The sequence below is a fragment of the Rattus rattus genome, chromosome 1, assembly GCF_011064425.1.
Source record: "Rattus rattus isolate New Zealand chromosome 1, Rrattus_CSIRO_v1, whole genome shotgun sequence".
NCBI lineage: Eukaryota > Metazoa > Chordata > Mammalia > Rodentia > Muridae > Rattus > Rattus rattus.
In genome coordinates, this window is record NC_046154.1 from 50,023,349 (window position 1) to 50,048,080 (window position 24,732).

Sequence of the window (24,732 nt, forward strand, 5' to 3'; positions counted from 1 at the left end):
AGTGCTCGGGGTCAAGTGAACCCCCAAAGCTATAGTAAACCCTGAGGTGTCTGCTCTGCCAACAGTCTTTGGTGAGTGGTGCCGAGTACTACTTCTTTGTAAGATGTCTCTAGCATGTTATGTCACAGACAGTGGTCAGAGGCACTGTAGCCCTGCATAACTGCCACCTGTCCCCAGAGTGCAAATATAAAATCAAGATGTGGCTAACATCTTGCAACATACCCCAAGGTCAAAAGAGTCAAAGACAAAGTGGGGGAGGACACAGGCATACACGCACATGCACACACATACAGAGAGAGAGAGAGAGAGAGAGAGAGAGAGAGAGAGAGAGAGAGAGAGAGAATGAGAATTCCCTAGTTATTACTACAGATTTGTCAACCCAGGATAACCTAGAGCAGAAAGGGTCTTTCTGCTGTAGAAATGTTACAAGGGCGACTTTGTGTCTATTTTTTTGTTACTTGGCATAGCGTTCAAACAACAGCTCATCCTTTGATGAAAATGTTAGCTATGGTTAGGTATAGTGAGTTTGATCCTCGACATCACAGTGACCAGCAATTAGATAAGTATTTTTCTCCCCATTAAATATAAGGAATTAGGGTCCGCAGGATAGATTAGTGGGGGAAAGTACTGGATACCGAGCCTAATTATTTAGGTTTGATCTCTGAAATCCAAAGTAGAAAGAACTGACTCAAGTTGTCCTCGGACTTCTATACCAGACCACTACGGTGTGTATGTCACGCCCCACCCCCCCCACACACACACAAAGAATTATACTAACTAGCTATCCATACCAGGAGCTTGGGGGCTCTTTGTGTGATTTGAAAGTGTAGAATTTCATAACTAAATCTGTAATAGCCTTTTTCTCTGTTTATATCAAAAGAAGATATGGATCCTATCTTTAAAAGTCTCCAGAGTTGAAACCCCCTTTGTTCTTTCTAGATGTCCTCTTGCATGGTAGCAAAGGAAAGCTGGCTGTCAGCTGAGAAGCTGGATGAAGGGATCCATCGGGAGAGAAGGAACAAACCAGAGGGAAAGCCCACAGGAGTGTTTGAAATGCTCCTCTGATTTACAGCCTTTGGCTCCAGGATCCTAAGCAGATTGTACACCGGCCTCTTAGACCCAGTATCTCCATTGGTGTTTACAGACTCACTGCTGGCGTCTCCATATTCCATCTCCTAAAACCTGCCCTTGCCAAAGCATCCCCAGACATGGGCCTCTGGCAGAATTACCTTTCCGTTATCTACTCAGCCATTCTTTGTTTCACCTGGATGGCATAGGCAGACAGTCTAGTAGGTGCTAAGCCATACAAGGAAAACAAAGCAAACCAAGCAAACAGAATGATTACTATACACAGGTTATCCCGGAACCCCCAGAAGCTAAAAGGAAATGAGATTAAAATGAATGATAAATTTTTAAGTTAGATTTTAAAAAGTCATTCTTAAGTATTCAATTATTTTATATACAAGCCACTCCATTTCCAGACTTGACTTCGTCTAGAAGCTTTGCACTAATGTAGTGAGGTGAGTGAAAGGCCTAGAGTGGCCTTTGTCTCAGTCTGAGGGCAGCGGCATTCTGAACACGATGCCAGACAGGCCCTTTGTATACCGAGGTTGGCTGTCGTCCAGAGTCCTACACACTTGCTTCTGAACCTGCTTATGTCAGCTGACTTTGATAGGATACAATATGAAATTTTTGAAATATGCAATAAACTAGTAAAATGAATAAAAAAATTGTTTCAATAAAAATGACAATTTAACACTTTAGAACGACTGAAATTGCTAAGGTATTAGACGGCAACATGCTGTAAAGAATTAAGTAGAAATACACACAGATCCAGAAGTTCTATAAAGTTCCTACGTACTTTGTTTCACCCCCGACATTATTTTTAAAGAGCTCAAATCAGAAGTTATACAGGACATGTTTTATATGTGGGGCTTTCGTTGAAAATCAGGCACCACATTCCAATTAGCAAAAATGCATTCCAACCCCAAGAATGATTACACACTGACTTGGTATAAGGATTGAAATAGCCATAATTCGATATCCACATATTATGTGTTCTCCGTCAAGATAAAATGGAAAGGTAGCCATATTTTTAAAGATTACCATTTTCAATTATTTTCTTTTTACATTACCTGACAAACTACAGGCTCCAATCTTCTCTGGTAAAGTTCTATTAGTAGAACGATTTCTCCGTTCGGTTAACATACTATGAGCTAAGGAACTCTAGGGGAAGTGTTCTCACTAAGTAGGTCAATTCTACACCATATAATTGTGGTCATGTCAAAGCATTTATTCGTGAGTTTTCTTGTTCAACCCATCTGAAGTAGGGTTGTATTTATAGCACCACAAAAAAAAATTACAGCTGGAAAAAAGACTGGAGCATTTGGTTTCTTAGTGGTCACGAGGAAAACATTAACCACTGCAGCACCATATCTGCTATGAAATAACAGGGCCAAGTACCCCAACAATGGCCAAACTTGGAGACTTCTCAGAGACAAGACTCTATAAACCAATGATGACTCAGCTGCCTGGTCCCTGCAGTGAGAATTCTAGCTACTACTGGACAAAACAGAGAGTATGAGGCACTGGGCAATGGGTATTTCTTTGAAAGCACATCAGATCGACAGCCCCAGTAAACCTCATGTGCAGGAAAGCCATCTTCGGGGATCATATTCTCAGGCATCTGGAGTTTCCAGAGGCATTTTCATAGAATAGGTGAAGACCAATAGAAATGTTGGTATTTAAACTCTAGCTTTGTTCCGTCATGGCTGTGTGCTTTGGGACAAGTCACCTGATTTTTGATTTTCCTTCCTTCCTTATGTTGTTGGAAGGTGCAGACACATGATGCACCCTGGGTCATGTTTTCAGTTGCAGGAGTAACCAGTGTTATGGATGGGGTCTTTGTATGTTAAACATACATCTCGACACTCTAATCACAATCTTGCTTTAAAATGTCACAACTTCTTCCCGTCAGACATATAAAATGTGTAATTTACTTCCCCTTAGCTGCTTTCCTCAAATGAGGAGGGACTGGGCGTTCAATGTCTAATCAGTCTATGGTTTTGGTTATAAGCAAAGATTTGTGAGAAAAATCCCTAGGAGAAGACAGGTGACATTCTCCCACTCCTGAGGAGACAACTCCAAATAACAAGATCATGGAGACAGTATGAGTGTTGGCATTTCATCTAGGCTCCGCCCCATGGTTACCTGGCAACAGCCAGGTGTGCCTGACTCACTGTAAAAGGGACTGACTGCGCCTCCACCACCAAACATATCCCTTCCTTCTCTTTCCTTTCATAAAACCCAACAATAAGGACTGCATGTACCTTTGTAACGTGAACTTTTCCAGTGAGAGGTAGGTGACTAGGAGACCCTAAAATATGCCTCTCTGGAATACATATTGTTTTGAACTGAAAGTAATGGACAAGTGGACATGAAGTCTGCCCTCCTCCTCTTACTCTCACAAGCACAAGGAAAGCTTCTCAGGGTGATCCTCCTCTCCATCCACCCCAGGCATGGAGATTAGTCCCTGGAGACAACCAAAGACCCATCACCCCTAAGGCTGCACGTGTGAAATGTGCTCCTCGACTTTGTTAGCCAGCCCTCTTTTCCCATAATTCTTCTGTCTGTGTTCTTCTGTAAGTCACTGCCAGGGAAAGTCCAAGTCCAAATGTTTGTTCCTTTGTGGAGGTATTCCACGAAGCCCAACCCCCTCGAGTCCTTCCCAGTGAGTAAGCCTCCCTTGCTTTCCCCTGTTTGTTTATCTGCTTTCATTTGCCTTGTCATGAGATCCCACCTAAGAAACTTACAGAGAAGAGTGGAAAAAAAAAAGATTTTTCCCCTTCCCAATGTCTACAAGGTCCATTTAGTGCTGCAGACCCTGTGGCTCCAAAGCAGGGATGAAAGTTCCCAGGACACTAAAAACCAAAGCAGTCTCTGCCTCTGGCCTCACATCAATCAGCCAAGAGCTCTGAAGCACACAGCTCTGGGAAGAGTAATCACAGAAACCGCTATGTCCACTGTTGGGGCAGAATCCGCTGTGGATAAAAGAGTTTTATCTTATTTTCCTGTATTTTTTATTTTCATTTTGTTTACAAGTGGTTTGTTTTCATATGATGAAACACAATATATCAGACTTTTGGGCGCTGCAAACAGATTCCATGTTTCTCTAAAATCACATTCTCCTGCTATTCGATTAGTGGCTCACGCTCTCCCTCGCCCATGATACGTGAGTTTTTACAGCCCGCTTTCCAGAGCTTGGGGATACATTCCTTCATCTGTAAGATGGAGCTGTGACTATCCTCCTGACTAGAGTAGTATAAAAATAAATGTGGTCATAGGTGGGAAGATATGAAGAAGACTGAGGGTATCGAGTGTCAGCAAAGGCAAGGCCCACATAGTTTAGCGTTGGAAGGACTGCAGGAAGCTGATATGATGTGATATGATATGATAAAGATGATATTAGAAATAGCCTACTTCAAGGTAAACATAATGTGCCCTTAGACTTAGAATGGTGGCTTGAACAAGAAATGTTCTCCATGGTCTCTGCCGTTTGAACCCTTGGTCTCTGATTGGGAGGGCTTTTGGGGAGGTTCAGGTAGTAAGTCTTGCTTGAGAAGTATGTACCTTGGGGCAGGCTTTGGGAGAAGACGTCTTGTAGCACTCATGGTTGGCTCTGCCTGCTCCTTGCTTGCATTTGAAGCTGTGAGCTCTCAGCTTCCTGCTCTTACTGCCATGCTGGGTGCTTGCTACCGTGCCTTCCCTAAGAGTTCAGATGAACTCTTCTGGAAACGCAAATCCAAATAAACGGTCTCTTTTATAAGCTGCTGTTGTCACTGTGTTCTATTACAGCGACGGGAGAGTAACTAATACACCAAACAATCCTATGTGCACAAAACATAAATGGAAGAAAGAATAAATTTGATAAAATGAAAAGAGGGACTGCACAGTCTGAGCCAATGAAAAAGTGAAGAAAGGCAACAATCTGGGTGGATCATAAAGACATATGCATTTTAAATATATAGATTAGTGCAACAGAATGTGCACTGTGCCTGCGCTGATATGTAAGATCAAGTGACATCACAGTATTCAGAATGTGCACTGTGCTTGCACTGATACTCAGGATCAAGGAAAATCACGGTATTCCATTTGTTTTTTGAATGATGAATCTACAAGGACAAGCAAAGAGGACAAGAGGACATGGGGTGTAGCTTGGTAGTCAAGCTCTTGATGAGCAAGAGGAAGGCTCTGGGATAGAGACCAGGGACTACAAAACCCAACCAACCAAAACAAACCAACAGCAACAAAACGAGAGGGGTTCTGTTATAGGACAAAGTGATGAAGGCAAGATTGATGGGAGAAGACAAGTCACGGTCATGACTTGACCTGGGTCTGAGTGTTGGTGACACACCCATTCATTAGGACACTATCTATGCCTTATTCGGTGTTTATATTTTTAGTGCTTACATCATACAACAAAAATCTGGAAAATAATATACACCTTGCCTGTGATACTACGTGTCACATAGTAGTTGGGAAAAAAAAGTAACTCTCACCTCACTCTCTACTTTGTGAGGGTTAAGGAACATAAATATAAAATATCATGTTTGGGGACCGAAGAGGTGGCCCACAGGGTAACAGTGCTTGGTAAGCAAGGATGAGGACCTGAGCTCAAATCCTTCAAACTGTTTAAAAATATGGATATGGTCAATGTCTAACTATAACCCTGTGCTGAGGGGTAAGGAGGCAGAGACAGGATTTTTAGGACTTGCTGCCTCACAGCCTAACTTCAGATTCAGTGAGAGAACCTGTCTCACTGGAGTGGGCAGAGAATGATAGATCCCCTCTGCTGCCATCCTCAAGTGTGCACGGACTCATTTATCCTCTCTCTCTCTCTCTCTCTCTCTCTCTCTCTCTCTCTCTCTCTCTCTCTGCACACACACACACACACACACACACACACACACACACACACACACACACCACGCCTAAAGATTTTCTATAACTGAGGTAATCAACTGTCCTCATCTGCATTTAATAGAAGGGTAACACATTTTCTCCATTCAGGAAGAAAGGTCTATGAGAACTCCAATATATATATGAAAAAATATTAACCAGAGTGATATCATCAGACTTTAAACTTCCCTTAAAACCCCTAAAGTTCAAAGTTCACAATTACTAAGGCCAATGATCTAGTACTTGGGATTTAGGGTGAATTATGAGCCAGGTCAGGATACCCTGGATCCTCAGGCAGGGCTGCTCTGCCAAGGTGTGCTGCTCAAAGCCAAAGCCACTGCTGTTTTATTCAAAGGCAAATCTGGTACGGGCAGCAAGGCTGAAGAGTGGATCAAGGCCTCAAGCAGCCGTCTGCTAAACATCTCTGTGACTGGGAAACCCCAAAGTGCTACATCCTCATCCTTAACAACTACAACCATTAGTGACTTCTAGTGGAGTGGCACTGGGGAGGGGCAACAATAGGTGAGAAGCCAATTTAATTTTTATTCCAGGCCTGATGTGTTCTTAACAGGACCCTCTGAGAATTTATGTCACATGCAAATTGTCTCTGTGTCCTGACTCAAAGGCAGATCCCTCCTCAGTAGATTCATTCTGAAGCCTTTAGCAGCGTTTAAGGGAAAGTGGCTGTTCTCACTAAGAACCAATTTCCCTCTTGAGTTTTATTACTGAAATCATCAAAATAAATCACCTGGAATCCTCTAGCCTACCTGGTTGGCAAGCAGGAATAGTGAGATCCTTCTTTAAAAACCTGAACATCAGAAACATTTATGTGCGCACATATGAGACAATAGTTAACTGTTAATGGGAAGGTCCTTTTCTTCCTCTTCACTCCCAGTGTGGGGAGTACAATGTTCGGTTCTCTGTCAGTCTATTGTGACTTACGATGGCTGGGTTTGATGTGTGACAAGTCAAGTCCATGTAAAAAAAAAAAACAAGAAAACATTGGGACTGCCAGTGGACATAGACGGATACTGTGAATGTGAGCAGGCCAGCTAGAGGGTGCCGGCAGCACACTGGATGTCTGGGATGGGGGTTGGTCTTTCTTTTACAGGCTTGTTTCATGCTTCCTCGGAAACAAAAAATATGCGTGTGCTTGAGCAATAATAGCCACTTGGTAAGAATCCTTCTTTTCACACATGTTATTTGGACACTATTGATCTCTCCCAGCTGTGTCTTCACCAAGATCCAAGCACATTCAGTTTGCGAGTGTGATTTGCTCACAGGTAGCAGGGAACAGGGAATGAAGGATCACGTCTTTGTCCTCCTGGGCACCCTTGTTGTGCTCCCCGCACTGAAGATCTGTTTGCTCCATTTCCTCCATGCGTTTTAACGAAGATTTTCCTGGGACTAATAATTTTCTCATGACGCCACTCCCACCTCTGATATGTCCCAGGGGGTGAGCGCTGTAAAGGTTGAAGTGGCTACACTAATCCCATTAAGTGTTCCTGCATAGTGTTCTCATGTGTCAGCAATCCAAGACATTTAGATTTTTTTTTAGCGTGAGGCAAAGGCTTGCCCCAAAATATGGGGCTCTGGTAGGGAAATTTCAAGATTGGTGAGAGGCGAGCCACAGTATGTGGGGCCCTGAAATCATGTCGCACAAGATAGTGATTTTTATACTCAATGTGGTCCTAGGTACAAGTAACAAATCATTTCATTTAGTTTCCTACATCCGTACTCACTGTACCATACATAAGAGGCCCCCTCCTCTTTTCACCTCAGAGTACATAAGCTTCTACGTATTCTCATGGGAGAAATGAAGCTGGCTTTACTCTCTGCATGGCTAACTGTTGTTCACAGTTAAAACCCAGTTCATAACAACATCTCTCAACAACTCTCAACGACGTAACTGCCTCTGCTGCAGAGGAATGAATGAGCCTTCGACTCCTGGACTTGTCACAACACGTGGTGCCTTTTAGTCACATGAAGAGTTGTACCCAAACATGGACACTTCTCAAATAAACATTCCATTCTCCTAGCCCCTTCTTAGGGATTTTGGATGTAGAATGCCTGAGATGGTATATTACGATCATATTAAAAAAGCATTGTGAGTAATTTTTGATGGAGAATAATTTGAGGACTACTTACTTCTCCCATTGAACTTTACATAGTAATCACCAGTAGGAAGATTTAAATTCAGAATAAAACTGTAATTATTAACAAAGGCTAAAGAGATGGGCCACTCACGAGCTTTACCATATGGGATAAGTTGTGTGACCTCTTTGTCTGTTTCTGCAGCTGTACAGGAATAATGGTATATAATAATGTTAACATCTTCACCATAACCCTATGTGTTAGGCTCCCAAATTACGTACATCCTACTTACCCTGGCTGATGCTATTAATTGCTCATGGGCATTTTCATGTCTGTGTCTATGCCTCTCTCCATGAGCACTGTGTTTTAGAAGAGACAAGGGAGTCTTCTGCCTACAGTGCACAGCCAGTGATTGTGGGAGGGCAGTAAAATGATATTCACAAAAGAAAAGGGAAGAGTGTTGCTAATGACAGAACGGAGGTTACAAGTGAGTCGATGCCAACGCAAGGCTCTCTGTACGGACAAGGAAGTGGCCTGTCGTGACAATCTCTGAGCCATCTTCAAAACCTGAAGCTTAAGTCTTCTAAGGATGGGATTCCAGTAGCCTTTCTGCTTGACACAGACCTAATAATCAATGGCCCATCTGAGAAGGAGCTGATCAATGCGCTTCATGACACCACCATTGAACACTTCTCCTGAAAATGCCCATGACAATCTTTTACACAACCTAATTGAGAGAATGGATTGAATGCTTCCTTATCGTTTTATCAAACCCTGCAAACAAGGAATGGAAGTACACCATGCAAGGGAGACAACTATCAGTCTGCAGATCAACATGCTGAGAGGAAACCTACAGGCTATGGCAAAACTGTCTTCACTGGTGATCCATACTCCCGACTGAAAATAGAAGTTGTTATCTGAAATAAGTACAAATGTGTGTGAGCAGGCACAAGGAAGTCTGTGCCAGCCTGGAAGCCTGGGGAGCCTGGGTTTACATCCCAGCTCTGCCATTTCTGTCTGTGAGGAAGTTACCATCCTTATCAGGGATGTTGGAGAAGAGTGAATGCTGCCACATAAATCCAGTTTTTGCATACACATTCAAGACTGACTCAAGCATTTCTAGAATGGCAGCTGTCAGTTACCAAGTGCCTGCACATCCCAGGATTGCATAAGTCAGGTCAGTAAGCCCTCATCAACTTCAGGAAAGAATGAACCATCATGCCCAATCTACAGGTGGGAAAGTGGAGGTGCAGGATGGACTTGGAGAGTGCATAGCCTGTCTTCAGAACTGCTTTTCACTATATCCAAGGCCACAAGGCCCGTACACTGTGAATGCTAGGCAGGCACTGCATTGTGTTCTTGGGATACCAGGACTGGAGGAAGCATCACTCCACAGGACCCCTTTTCTAATGTGAGTGACCAAAGTGAAAACGTGAATAGTGTCAAGAGATGTCACCATGTTCCTGCAAAATACATGTTGTGTTCTGCAGCTGAGGTGAGCACTGAGCTGCCTGGTCCTGAGGTTGGGGCAGGGTATTATGGGGCAAGAAGTATCTGTTGCCATTCTTCTAGGACAAGTTCTCTTGGGTTACATGTAGGGATGAAGATTCTCAGAGGAGCAAATCTGACCACACAATGTGCAGAGAGAATGGTACAGGACAGCAATAGTACAGACGACACTAACAAGCAGGGTTCCTTAAAGTTCAATTCTAAAACTAAAATAAAAATAAAAATGGGATGAGGGATTATTCAGAAGAGGAAGAGGGGGTGAAAGGGGCAGTGAGGGTGAAAATGGCAAAAATTTGTTTATATACAGTATAAAACTGTCAGAGGAAAGATCATTAAAAATAAAGTTATTAATCAAAATAAAAAGAAGACTTGTCTTCTTCAGTTATATCAATTCTGTTTCAAGTGTTCAATAGGCACATGGCACCAGTGGCTCCCTCCCTGGACAGCACAGGTAAGGGATATTTCCAGTACTCCAGAAAGTTCTATTGGACTTCACCTGGCACTTGCTTCCAGTTCTATAGGAAAAAATCCAGGAGGAGGCAGGGGTGGGGTGGGGGTGGTGATCAGAAGGCCTGGGGGAGATAGGGAGCTGCTAAGTGTGGTAAAGAGGAAGGGATATGAGCTGGTATGGGCTTCAAAGTTCATTCAGTCGTCAGTCGGTGACCACAGTAGAAGGCAAGGAAAGGCTTACTCTAAGACATCAAGACAACTAAGACTGGCAGAAGCCTGAATGCAGAAACATTTGAAATCAGAAAATGCAGGTATCAGAGAGCCAGGGTTAGATGCAATGAGAAAATGAAGAACCACCAACTCTCTGGATTAGCATCATCTAGAATATGAACTAGGAAGAAAATGGTTTGCGAGGGTTGACAGTCCATTCCTGGGTGTGTTCCTCTTCCCCTACAGTACAGCCTTATTGAGATGGTCTTTAGGCAGCAAGGAGCAGGAATCACGAGCACGTCATCTAACTACTGTTGTCACTAATAGGTTTGAGTCAGATTGTAGCTTACCTACAGCAATAGCAGTAAGTGCAAGCAATATAGTAAGTTATGCAAGCTAAAAAGAAGGGAGAGCGGTTGATCCCTTTCTTCATAGAGCTCATGATGCGCAAGGGCAAAAGAGGCTGTCACAGGCACAGTCCTCATTGTCACAATTAAGAACACAAGAAAGGACTGACAAAAGTGTTGGTAAAAATATAGAAGGTGGTAGTCTTCCTGAAGGAGAAGATGTCTTTGCCTCGAGGTGTGCACTGGATGCCTGAGGAATCAGTAGACAATTTTGATGAATGGGAAGCACCTAGGCAGGAATAGAACCATTTTCCTATTAAGTTGTGAAGTGAAAAAAAAATCACTACTGCTTCCAACTTTATCTTCCAATAAAAGATATTTTAAAACTCATTTCCAAAGTCAGCTAAGGGTCTATTTCAGAAACAGAAGTAGAAAACATACTAGGACCCTGCTTCCTCACATCTGAAGACCTCTCTTTTGGTTTAGGGACTACAGAAACTTGGCCCCTGTGGTCCAATTCAGAAAAACTGCTCAGTGAGCCACAGGCATAAATTTCAATCATTTACATTTCTATGAATGTAAAAACTTACATAGAGTTTGAGGGAATGGATTTCCCCCAGCTAGAGGTTATAGGAAACATAGCTGCACTACATCCATCCTGACCCTGGCTGATTCATTGTCCCTTGACAACTGCAACATCTTCAGATGTCCACACTCAACCCTACTAACTGCTTAGAATCTGGTAGCTTTGCACAGCACAAAGGGCTGAATCGTTAACTGGCCATCACTTGCCATGAAAAGTTTCACTGTAAAGATGAAAAGTTACCAAAAATGAGGCAAGAGGGCTTCAGATTCTTTAGAGTGAGAAAATCTCCATTTCGTCTACAAGAATTAGAAGTTTCGCTTGTTTTGAAGTCCTTGTACCTCCTAAATGGTATATATTTCATCCTTGAGAAGCACATCTGGATCAGTTGACCTATCTCCAGCATGAGTATGTATGTACATGCGTGTGCGTGTGTGTACACACACACACACACAAACCATCCCTACCTATACACTTTTCCACAATCCATTTCAAACCCCACCAATCCATGAAAGGCTTCTTCTTCTCCAAATATGATGACCCATCACACAGAATTGAACACATGTTCTGACACTAAATATGAGGACGGTAAAGCAGGGTCAGCACCGGAAAAACCCCAGCTGTCCTTCAGAGACTTCCCTGGTTCCAAATCCTAGCCCGGGGTTGCTTCTATGGTCTTCATTCTTTTGAACCCACCACCAGGCTCCTGCTCAGCCTGTGTCTTTGCTCTTTCTGCCCTCCTGACTGAGGCACGTAACCCCTCTCTACGCCAGGACACCTCTGCCTACACCCGCTAAAGCACAGAGACAGCACCTCCCAGAGCCTTCTGAAGTATAGCACACCCCAACCATGTTAGCCACGTGCTTGGGGATCCACAGCAAGCTGTACCCTTTACATTCTTTCTCCTTCTTTTGTTAGTCATCACCTTATCTATGGTTGTCACACCCACTGCAAAAAGAACATAGGGAGGACAGAAGTCTGGAGGCCTATTTCAAGTTGGCAATGGTTTTATAGAAGGTAGGAGAGGGCAGAATACAGAGAGTACGAGGACCTATATGTCTCCAGGCAGGGCACGGGGAGCTCAGAACGAATGGATTCTCACAAAATAATGCTAGATCATGGGGAGTCATGTGGGAACTGAAAGAGGAGGTATTGACAAGAAGTGAGGATCCCAGGGCGGGTGAGAACAGCAACAACTTTTCACAGAGAGCCTCCCACTTGACGAACCTCTACCAGATAATCAGATTTAAATCTGCAAACAGCTCCAAGAAGGAAAAAAATGTCATCCATCTCTCAGCACCACATGCTCAGCCATATTAGCAGACATAGAAGGTGGTGCTGATGCAACAAACTCATCCCAAGGAGAAGGCTCTAAAGATCAAGAGAGGGCGTTCATGTTTTTTTCCGGAGTAATATAAATGCTCAAACTCTCCCAGCTAGGAGGCACCAAGATGCCTGTGTTTTACATACTCTGGTTCAAGAACCTTTTCCTCTGCAATAAATGCATGCTTTGTTCAAGTAAGCATCCAGAAGGAGAACCTTAGAGGACCCTTAACCACAGAATGCTCAGAATAGACGTGAAACTCAGCTCAGAGCCTGCACATTACTACAGATTAGCCCTAGGACTCTCCTAGGAGTACAGATCATTGGTCCTCAGTCTAGGTTATATATCAGCAAAACCTTGGCGCTACAGAGAAGTATGGAGGCCCTGTTACAAGAGGTAAGTCAATCCCTGAGGACTGGCCCTGTGTGAAGGTATTTATACATGACCTATGTCAGTTTAAGGTACAGCCACATGGTTAAACCCCCAAAGCAAACCTCACTGAACAATATACTAGGATTTAAATGCTCTCCAATATTCGTCAGGGTTTCTGTCCAAACAGCCCCAAGTCCAACCCAAGATTAACTGAGGAGAGACGAACTCTAAACTTCCACACCAGGGCTCTGCTCCCTACCGGACACGGCCACATCCTCAGTCCATCATCAGTGCAAACCCTGTATCTATTCTCAACTCTTCAGCAGATAAGGATTATAGGGGCATAAAAGAAGAGCACCCTGTAAAAGGTTATTTATGAGGGGAGCAGTGCATTTCCTCGTGAATCAGGTTTTACACTCTCCATTTTCCATGGGAACAATGGAGTGCTACATGGCTAATAATAAGACACAGGCCTTGATTAAATACCCAATCCATAATTCAATAAAGAGGTTGTGCTGACATAATCAGCAAAGAGGGACTCTTATGAATACCCAAATAAGCCCAAATCCGAATAGCCTGAGTCAGCACTCGCCCCTCAGAGGTTTGAGTATTTGTAAAGTGTGCAAAACATTTTTCTTCCAGGACCAGACTTCACAAATTTTATAATTAGCAAAGTTTCGTTAGTGGGATAAGACACATTGTATTCCGAGGGAAGACTGGCCAGGAGCCTGGGAATATTCTAATAGAAAAGCAGTCACTCTGCTTCAACTGTTCAAGGAATGATATGTCCTTAGTCATTGGGAAAAGCACTCTCAATTGGGGAAGTCTTGGAAGTTCCTAGATGCTCAACTCAAGGCTGATGGGTTTCTATTTGGAATCAGAAGGCCAAACTGTGATATTACCCAAAAGAGGGGGTTTCAGAGAGTCTAGGACTAAAGCTTCCAGTTTATCTGGACTAACAGTAAACCTTTATATCACACATAAAATTTTAAAACAGAAACATATCTCAAATAAATTATGTGTCTTCTATGATTTGGACACTCCCCCACCCCTGTTTTGTGCAGTTACATCGAATTTTAAAGGTATTTCTTATCCTCTGACCACTAGGAAGCTCAGAAAAACATTTATAGTTCCACCTAAAACAACATACATGGTTTTATATGTCAACCATTTTTGGTTTCCATAGTTATCTAACTATATCCCTTTTTAAAAGTACTTAAGTTTTTTAAAAGTATTTTCGCTATTTTTATTTGTGCGTGCGTGCGTGCGTGCGTCCGTGCGTCCGTCCGTGTGTGTGTGTGTGTGTGTGTGTGTGTGTGTGTGTGTGTGTGTGTGTGTGTGTGTGTGTATGTACTAAGTACAGGTGGGTTTCCTCAGAGGCTAGAAGATGACGTTGGAGTTATAGATAGGTGTGAACTGCATGATGTTGGTGGTGGCTGGGAACTAAATTCACGTCCTCTTAGAAGAGCAGTCATTGTACCCAACTACCTAGTGAGCTTTCCATCCCTATGTCCTTATAACAAAAACAGTTTTCTAACCCCATCCCATACTGTTCGCCTTTCTAAGTCTGTTGCATGTCATGCATGTCTATAGTGCCCAGGCTTCTCCAGATTGGCTGTGCTACTGAGATCCCTCTGTTCATTCAGATTTCCTGAGTAAGTGACCTGCTGCTTTCTGCACGTCATGAGCTACCGCTATGATGGCCCACATACATGGCCCCTAGAAGACAGAAACAAAGATGGTGTTGGTGATGGAGGAAAAAAATGTCTTGTGAAAATCATCTTGAATCAAGTGAAGGTCTGAAAGACAGAAGTCTGGTTCCCAGCTCAATACAAGCATTTCCCGGGGACAGAGAAGTTACTGACCAATGAGGCTCAGCCTTGTTATTTGACGTCATAGGGAATAGAGGTGGGATCGGGCCCGAGTGCAGAAAAACAATGCCTAAAGGTTTCTCCATCTCACCTACCTTGCTTCTTCTTAATACTTTCTTGTCTTGAGATTTTCTTCCACTTTGTATCTTTTAGGATCAAGCTCAGTTCATTACTCAGTGATTTGAGAAAAGGGGGCATTGTCCAGTTCACTCTGCCTACTAGTGCTGCTTCAAAAGGAATTAGAGCCAATGGTTGTTGAGTCTTCACTGTCAGGCATTTTGCTAAGAAAGATTATCTTAAAAGACTTCTCAGGCTAAGGATGTAGCTCAGAACACTTGTGCTGTGTGCCCAAGGCACTGGGTTTAATCCCCAGCATGTGTGTACATGTCTGCATGCATGTGTGTGAGCATATGCATGCGTGAGTGTACATGTGTGCGTGTGTGTTTGTGTAACTATGCAATGGGGAATGCTATTTATTTCCATTCTGTATAGAAATAGAGTCTCAAGGTGATAATTGGCAGAGGGTTTCATAGCTCAGAGGAGAGGTGAAGGTGGAAAATAGAAGCTAATATCCTGCAGAACAGAGTGACTCCCTTCTCAATCAGTTCTCTCTCTACCTCCTGTCTTCACAGCAAAATTCCTGATCGCTGGCCCTTCTTTCTCTCCTAATTTAGTTGTCTTAGAATCTAGGGGCTGATGTCACCCCCCGATGGTTCTGCCGTAACATCTAATAGTTGACAATGGAAAAAATCATATAAATGTGGCCCTTTATCAGCATTTATCACAGAAAACAAATGCTTTGTTTCCTTTCAATCAAAGCTCCTGGAACCTTGGTGCTGGAGATCCTTTCTTCCCCAGGGGAATGTGGCTATCTAGTTATCTACTCAAATTATTCTGACCTTCCAAGGCTGAGTCCTGTTAGCCTTTCTTAATCCAAAAATAATTAGTGATAACAGACCCGGGCTTGTTGAGACAGAGAGTTATTTGCAAGGAAATTCTTGGCTGGAGCAAATGGTTTTACAAGAGCCACCAACTCTAATAGATTGTCCAGAGCTCCTGCCACCTGCTGTCCTCAGCTCTCCTGTCATCTCTGACAGTAAAAGGTCAGGAGGTCATGTTGTTGAGCTGGGAGATATCATGTTGCTGTCACATTGTCACCGATGGGGAGAAATGAGGCCAATGCGCCAGCCATCTGGAGAGGACACTGGGTGGAGGTTCCTATTCACTCTAAGCAGGCAAACATAGATTAGAAGACAGAGGCCAAGCCAAAGCTGCAGTACCTTGCATTTGAGGCGGGGGATGCAGAAAATTCCAAGAGGAAAATGGAAAGATACAACAATCATAGTGCCCTACTTCAGTCCGAGGGACTCTGACATAGCAAGGAGTGCGTGGTGGCATCTCCTGTAGCGCTGAACATAATTAGGGATTATGGGTGGGACCAGCAGCCTAAGGCACAATTTCTGTCTCTATTCTGTCCCTGAGAAGGGAGCAAAAACTTTACACTCACTGTGTCAGAAACAGCCACAGAGCTTATTAAGGAACAGGTGGCCCAACTCACCCCCAGAGGTGCTGATTCAGTAGATCTGGTGCACAAATGTGAGGCCTCCAATTAAAATGTCTAACGGCCATCCAGGTAAGGCTGCTCTGCTGGCTCTCAGATCACACTCTGAGACCTGACTGCTACTTTAGACAAGATAATTCACGAGAAATCCAAGGAGGGAAGAAGCTGTAACCAGCACACACAAACTGTTGGTTCATAAAAATCATCTCATATAATCTTCTGACTACAGTTGAAAGCTTCTGGGTTTGTAATTGCTGTGGATGGATGGATAGATAGATAGATAGATAGATAGATAGACAGACAGATAGATAGATAGACAGACAGACAGACAGACAGATAGATCCTTGATATATAGATGGAGACACAGGTCCAGAGAGGTAAAAGCAGCATGACTAAAACCACACTGTTATAGAGCAAACGTTTTCCACCTGTGGATCGTGACCCCTTTGGGGGTGAGGGACCCTTTTATAGACTATCAGAAAAACACAGATATTTACATTACGAGTCATAACAGTAGCAGAATTACAGTCATGAAGTAGCAACAAAACTTTATGGTTGTGTGTCACTGCAACATGAAGAACTGTATCAAAGGGTTGCAGCAGTAGAAAGGTTGAGAACCACAGCTAAGATGGGTCAGAGCCAGGGCCAGGAGTAGAATACAGTCTTCTAGGCCTTATCGTGACCCGGGTTCTTGGGAGGTGCTGCAAATGTTCCAAGTAGATCTAAGGAAGGTGAGCAGCTTGAGAATCTACCAATCTCCAGCAAGATACCCTTTAACTCTCATGCTCAGCCCGCACCTGTCCATCTCTATTGCCTGATACATCAGATGACACACACAGAGGATCATGAGTCTCTGGCTTATTCTTGGATCCGCCCAAACAGAAATGGAGAGGTAGACTACATGCCCTTCACAGTTCAACGTGGTAGCTATTTGAGAATGAAAAAACTGAAGAAGTCCATGACTTCGAAGACTTCCCTGACTTCGTCATCTACAGTACAAATTGGGATACTTACGATACCTAGCTGTTTTTGTACAAAGCACTTCTGATCTGAACGTGAGGCTTCAGATCCAAAGAAAATGCTGACGTACCTAAGATCTAGGGGTGAAACCTTCAACTCAGCTGTTTAGTCACTTGACCATCAAACAGCCATTTCTATGGGCTTTGCTCTCAGAGCAACCTAGAGCTATAAGTGAATCATTGAAACTGGATATTTTGTGGGTTGTTACTCTTGCTATAACAAGGAAAATTCTATGAGCCATGGATGGTTGGAAATACAGACCAGTGAGAAATAGGATTGAAGATAGTTGTTCTTGATTCATGACATCCTACCCAAAGCTACTAGCTTCCTCACCACTAACCACTTTCCTCCTCTGAGACCTCCATAGGCACTCATCTGGCGAAACTCTTAGTACGGAGCTACAGCCCATCTTTCCATATTTACAACACATTCACAGATGCTACAACTTTGGCAGTATATTAATGGATTTAAAGACTCAAAATAAAACAAGTCATCAATAATTAATTGTGGCCCAACTTGATTAAGGTGTATGTCCTCCTGCTCACAGCACTAGCTTGTTCCTGGAGATTCATCCACAGTGTCTTCCCAAGGACTTAACCAACAGAGCTGGTGACCCACGTCTCCCCCTTCTACTGACACCTTAACCTTACCTCCACTAGATCACAGAAGGGTAAACATTATTCTGTGACTCACACCTCAGGGGCTCCATTCAGAGTTTTGTGCTGCAGACACCCTATGATAGTGCCTCAGGATAGAAAATTCACCTTCCATTTAGTCAAAATACTGGGACACAAAGAAAAGGCTTACAGACACCACAATGCCAGGATCATTGGTGCAGAACAGGGGGACAGGAAATCTAGTCGCTCTTGGACAGTGACTCACTCTGAGGGAGTCACTGATACTGTTTTATTCTATAATGTGTGGGAAATAATACTTATCCTTAGGGGCCATTCACGACTGCTCTGAGAGTCAAAAGCTAGTCAGGCAGTACAGCTGAACAGAAGACCATACTGTGCCTGTGAGGCACGGTAGCACATGTCAGACACTGGCACGCTAAGTGTATCCAATGTTCTTTAGACACATACAAAGCACAGCATAGCACACCACGGCACAATATAATACAAGGGGATAGGATGATGTATTAAAATATGTATGCTGGACCTGTATGTCACCTCATTCCCAGATCTTCACTCTGTGTGCTAGCTGTGTGCCTCTAGGTAAGTGCCTGTTAGCTTGGGCTCTTCATTTGTGAAATGAAATGAATTAAGGAAGGGAAAGTGTTACTATGCCTAGCACATTGTAAGAGCACAGAGAGACCGACAAAAGACTACCAGAAGCATCACTCCAGCCATCACCACCAGCATCAGCACCACTACTGCTAGCATTACTGCCACTGGTGGCCGCTGAGGCAGTGGCAGCAACAACACACATACTATCATCAATCTGCTTCGGCACTATTTTCATTATTGTCCTGCCGTCTCCGTGCCCCATGTGCTCCATCTGAGTTAAAGAGACTCTATCTACAATCTCCAGGCCTCCATTAGCAAGGGAAACAGAATTCCATTACTATTCCTTGTCTTTTAAATTGAGGTTTAATTCACTTACCATAAGAATCCCTCCTTTAAAGTGTATGCTTCTAGGGTTGTGCAACCATCACTGCTGTCTAATTTCACAGTACTTTCTGTTTAAATTTGTTTTAAATTCACAAAATTACACACATTTGTGGCCTGAAATGTGATGTTTTGAAATATGCCTCCATTACGGCATCCCTACATGATACACACATTCCAACAATGCTCCATGAGGGCCTGGCGATTCCTCTGCTCTCCTGGGGCTTTCAGGAGTGCAGGCCATTATTTACTGTAGGTAAATATTGATGGTGCGTACTGGAGCTCTCTAACTTCATCTTTCTGTGGGACTGAACCCTTGCACCCCTCCATCCTGCTCCATCCCGGCCCACAATCCCATTCTAGCCTCTCCTTCAGTAACCACTCCACATAGGAGTGAGATCACTTTGCTACCTGTATCTTGTTACCTGGCTTTCTGAACATAACACCTTGTCCTAAAGATTAATCTACACTGATATGTAATGTTTAGAAATTCTAGGCCTCCTTTTCTAGATAGTCTTTTCAAAGGCTTCTTCCAATTTTCCTCTTTTTAACCGTTAATTTAAATAATCACTTCTCACAGATAAGGTCCCTCAAATAAGAAACAGAAGAGTGTCACTGCCTGTACCAGCCTGGCTAGGGTCCTAGATACAGTGTTAGGGTGTGACCTTGGGCAGGAATCTTGTTTGTTCCTATCTACCATCTGCCATGGGAACACCACAATGCTAATGTCCATGGGCTGATGTGAGGATACATTGCTTCATTAAAATGGCTTACACAACCTGTAATGTGTGGTCAGCATGCACGGATTGCTAAGTTATTATTCTAGACATGCTTACCAAAGTTCAATGCCAAAAGCTTTACTATGTTTTGAAGGAGGGCAGGAGAGTTACCTCTCCTGTGACTTTGAGCCCAATAACTTGGCATAGAATGCTCTAAACACAGCACCTGAGGCTGCCTACAGACAGATAACAGGGAATGGGCTGGTTCTCACACACTTGCCTGTGAAGATTAAGACTAGGGGGGAAATGGAGCATCTCTGAATTGGATCTTAAGTTCCAGGGTAATGCATTTCTGAGTCCTGCCCAGGATGGGATGCATGGACATAACATGTTCCTGTCTAATGTGGGTGCCCCATCTGAATCATGCTGGTTCTACTGTACACACAGCACATACACTCTTCAGCGATTGATCACACATTCATCAAATACTGACCGAGTTCAGTTGCAGTCAAATGATGCTCTGTGGACTCAAGACAGGAACACAAACCCCAACATGACCTTCTACCCTTTCCTCATTCTCATTTTCCTCCATAAACTTTGGTCCTTAGTGGCCATTCACGACTGCTCTGAGAGTCAGAAGCTAGTCAGGCAGTACAGCTGAACAGAGGACCATACTGTACCTGTGAGGCACGGGAGCACATGTCAGACACTGGCATGCTAAATGTATCCAATGTTCCTTAAGACACATACAAAGCACAGCATAGCACACCACGGCACAATATAATACAAGGGGATAGGATGAAGTATTAAAATATGTGTGCTGGACCTGTATGTCACCTCATTCCCAGATCTTCACTCCGTACTAGCTGTGTGTCTTTGGGTAAGTGCCTGTTAGCTTGGGCTCTTGATTTGTGAAATGAAATGAATTAAGGAAGGGAAAGTGTTACTATGCCTAGCACATTGTAAGAGCACAGAGAGACCGAGAAGCATCACTCTGGCCATCACCACCAGCATCAGCACCACTACTGCTAGCAGGTACTTGTTTGATACTAAACAGGGCCACATCTGCCCTTCCTAAACTTCTTTTATGGTGGCTATGCAGCACATTATTAATAATGAAGATACCTGATACTTCTGAGTAGGTTAGAGGGGTATGCAAATGGCCGCTGCACTTACACTATATAGAGTGAGAGGATTACGATGTAAACAAACAGTAAGCATCTTGCCTGACAATTGCTGCTCCAAGTGCTGCAGGCCTGGATTTACCCTGGTTTTCTCTAGAATCTGTGGCATCTTTCTCCCAGCACCAGAACTGTTTCCAGCGACCAGTGGTTGGAAATAATGTAGGGTTGAAAGTTGGACAAACCTGTGTTTGAAAGTGACCTCATTGAGGAACTTCGGTGACCATATTTCTTGACTGTTCAATGACAATAAAAATGGCTGCCATGAGAATTGCAGCACACGCACGCGTACATGCTCACACACACACACACCACACACCACACACCACACACTACACACCACACACCACACACCACACACCACATACTAACTGGTCACTATTGCTAGGAATAATCCAAGTAGTCAACTTCATAGTGGGCAGTGTGGCCTCAGACTTCAAATAACTACATCAAGTCAAATGTCCCAGACTGAAATAATAGTACATAATGCCGGGATTCCTAGATACAGAGTTCTAGAAAATAAACAACAACAACAAAAAGTACCGTAACAGAAGTCAAGGTGGCTGTGAGGACAAGAATGCTTGGCCACATTGGTAGTAAGATCAAATATATAGGTGAAGCCAAATCAATTGAATGTGTGCTTTCCTTAACTGCACTCTCTATCAATTATTGTCTGATAGTGCTGTTGACTTAGGGTGGGGTTGATATTCCACGGTGTATTGCAGCATTAAGGATTCACTCAGGGCCTTCTATGCGCTAAGGAAGTGGCTCTAACACTGAGCTACCCCCAGTTCCTGAAGCCATCTGTAGAAACATGATGTAAACATGAGGATGTTCTGCTGATGGGCAAACTAGTTTGATGATCCTCACCTTAGAACATCCCCCAGAGCTGGAGATGGAACGGGAACTCATGTTTCCAGCACACCCCTTCTTCCCTAGTGCCTCATGTAATAAGAGATAACTAGGCAGGGACATAGAGGCAGATGGGTGCTTAGCAAGCCAGAGTTTATTTAGTAAAGCTTATTGGGTCATTTGATGAAGCCGTGGGCAGGATAATGAGGAGAAGTTTGCATTGATGAGGAGGCCTTCAGAATTCTTGGTCTCGACTCAACACAGACTCTTGACAGTTCTGTTTAATTGAGGTAATTTTTATGACCTGAGTCCCAGGGTATTTTTCAGTGGGGTCAACCACGCTATAGGCGATGAAGATTTCAGATCATTAGAGTCACCACAACAAAGGCAATTGTTCAGATAAACCAGAAATTGAAAATACTTTGGATTTGCCGACGCCTCCCATTAAGGGAAGAATCAATAAAGTCTGTTCCAGTCCTTATTGCTTGTGCAATTCAAAATTTAGCCTTTATATGGTTTGACAATTCATTTTATTTTATGCCTGAAAGCAGAGGGCAGGCATACATGATAACAACTGATAAGAGAACAACAGAAGCTAATGTCAACCGTGGATTCACTGGAGGCCAGCTATTTCCTAATCAATTCATGGGTATTGGTTCATTTCATCCACACAACAAACCTATTAGACTGCCTGCCTCTTCCTCATTTAGACTTGAAGATATGGATGTGCAAGAGCTCCCGCAAATTGATTGAAGTGCAGGGTAAGACCTAGCATTTTATCCATTAACAATAGTAGCTTTTTCCTCAGCACCTGCCATGGGCAAGAACAATGCCAAGGGCACTAGTGCTTTTCTGTTGAAAGAGTTCAAGTGAAACCACAACACAGGCCAACACACTGTTATCTCACACACAAGGCCACGGGCTTAAAATATTACAGAGCTTGCCTGAGGTCTTTTAGTCAAGTAGTGGTAGGGTTGGATTCAAGTACTAGATTCAATTATTTCCGAGTCCGAGGACTGCTTGGGAAAACTCGTGGTTTACAGCCCTGTTAAAAGTCTCCCTCTCCCTTCTTGGCATCCCTGACTTCCCTTATTGACATGGGAAAGACTGGCACAGAAAAGGCTGAAGAGGACAAAACATTTGTCTAATTTCACTTGTATGTTTCAGAGCGAGCTATTTTTTTTAAACTTGGGGAATGTAATGTTACTCGTAGGAAATGCTTTGGAAAGCAATAAAGTAGATTAAATTAAAGTATGGTTTGATGGTGATGATTTAGCAAACTGCAGTGGTGTTAGTAAAAATGAAATAGAAGATCTCTTTGCATATTATCTCCCTAAAGAGTATCGCCTCGGAAACACTCTTTGCACACAAAATAATGAGAAGATATACATATGATAAACATAAACTACAATAAATGAAATTTTGCTTCTCCCATAAACTCCATCTGCCAAATCTACACCAATAAGGTGGAAGGACATTAAAATATGAGCTGGAAGAACTGGGAGGGAGAACACGCCACTTTCAGCAGGCTTGGGTGTGAAAATCAAGCCAGCCAGGATCTCAAACTGAAATCCCTTTTTTCTGTGTTGGCTCAGTGTGGACTGAGGAAACACCCACCCCATGTCGGACCAGGGGATGGGGATGAAGGGACAGTGCTGCTTCCAGGGAATGCACAGTCTAGCAGGCAAGCCAGGCATGGTCCTAAGCAAGAGGATTCCACATAATGTAAGAAAGCCCCTCTAAACCTATTCACAACATTTATAATAGAAACAGAATACTCAGTGCGCCCTACCTCCTGTGTCCACCTAACCCTGTAACCACCTCTGCCTGCTCCAAAACCCTCCAGAACATTGGCACTAGCCTCTCCTCAATGCCTCAATCTCTAGCCTCATCCTTCCCCTCTCCTTTATTATGGGTTACCCTCTGCCTGATATATCACCAGCTATTTCCGGCTCAACAGATGTTCCCACCACCACCCCCTCTCTATTCTATGACTAAACATTAATTCTTGATGGCAGAAAATGAATAGAGGTTTTCAAAGGAAAGAGTCTGTAAGTTGGAATTTGAAGGAGATAAGGTCTGTGAAGTCGGGGTGGGGTTGTGGGGGGTGGGGGTGACGCTAAGACAGAAGGAGGATGTAGCTGGTGAAAGGGCAATGGAGAGACCTACATGGAGTACGAGGTTGAGTGGCTGTGGCGTCAGATAAGAATCTAAGTAGGACCAGGGTTTTAAGTCTCTGCCAGCTAAGGTCAGCTGCCTGCAGTGTGTTGAATGCACAGAGGTCGGCTCTAGTATATCATGGCCTTAAAAATGTTCCTGTGTTAAGGAAAACAGCTTTGGGGACTGCACAGAAGACTGTCTAGAATTTTCCATGTGAGGAACCGGGTGGAGATGGGAGAGACTCCCATGGCTATACGTAGTGAAAACTAGTGTCTGGTTCTAAAACCACTGTAACACGCGGCTAAGCATCTACACAGCATGTGTCAGCAGGACATTAGCATCTCTGTCACCTTGCTGAGAAGGCCTCTCCTAAATGAGAGGGGACCATCTGGATTCCTGCAGGACATACTGCCATTTATTACAATAAAATTCAGATTGCAAACATTTTAGAAAGAAGGTTAGCAATCATATGCCTTATCACACACACACACACACACACACACACACACACACACACACAGAGAGAGAGACTTCAGGAAAGGGCAGGGAGACAGAAGTTTCTCTGGCAGAGGGATAGGCCAGAGAAGGGCTGCCAGAGCAAACATCTGGGAGGAAGCAGTGTGTTGCCACCTGTATTTAAAGAACTTAATGGGAAGAAACAGCTGGCTTCCCTCCTGAAGGCTTAGCAGCCACTTATGGAGATACACACTTACTGAGAAGTGCGCACTCTGGGAGAAATTCAAGCGTGGTCATGAGAACTGAGGGAAGATGGGGACTGTGGGCTATGTATGCAGAGGTCATTCCTCCCAAGTCTCCCAGCAGGAGAGCAGCTGTGACTAGAGAGAAGTCATGGATCACTGACAGGGCAACTGCAGACATCCAGGGCATGAAAATGCTGTTGTAAAGATGCA

At 43.6% G+C, this 24,732-nt stretch overlaps 1 protein-coding gene across 6 annotated transcripts in view; it reads right to left on the bottom strand.

Moving 5' to 3' along the window:
• Positions 1-24,732, bottom strand: part of Dab1 (DAB adaptor protein 1) — a 377,234-nt gene that overhangs the window by 158,920 nt on the left and 193,582 nt on the right. The window lies entirely within an intron of this gene.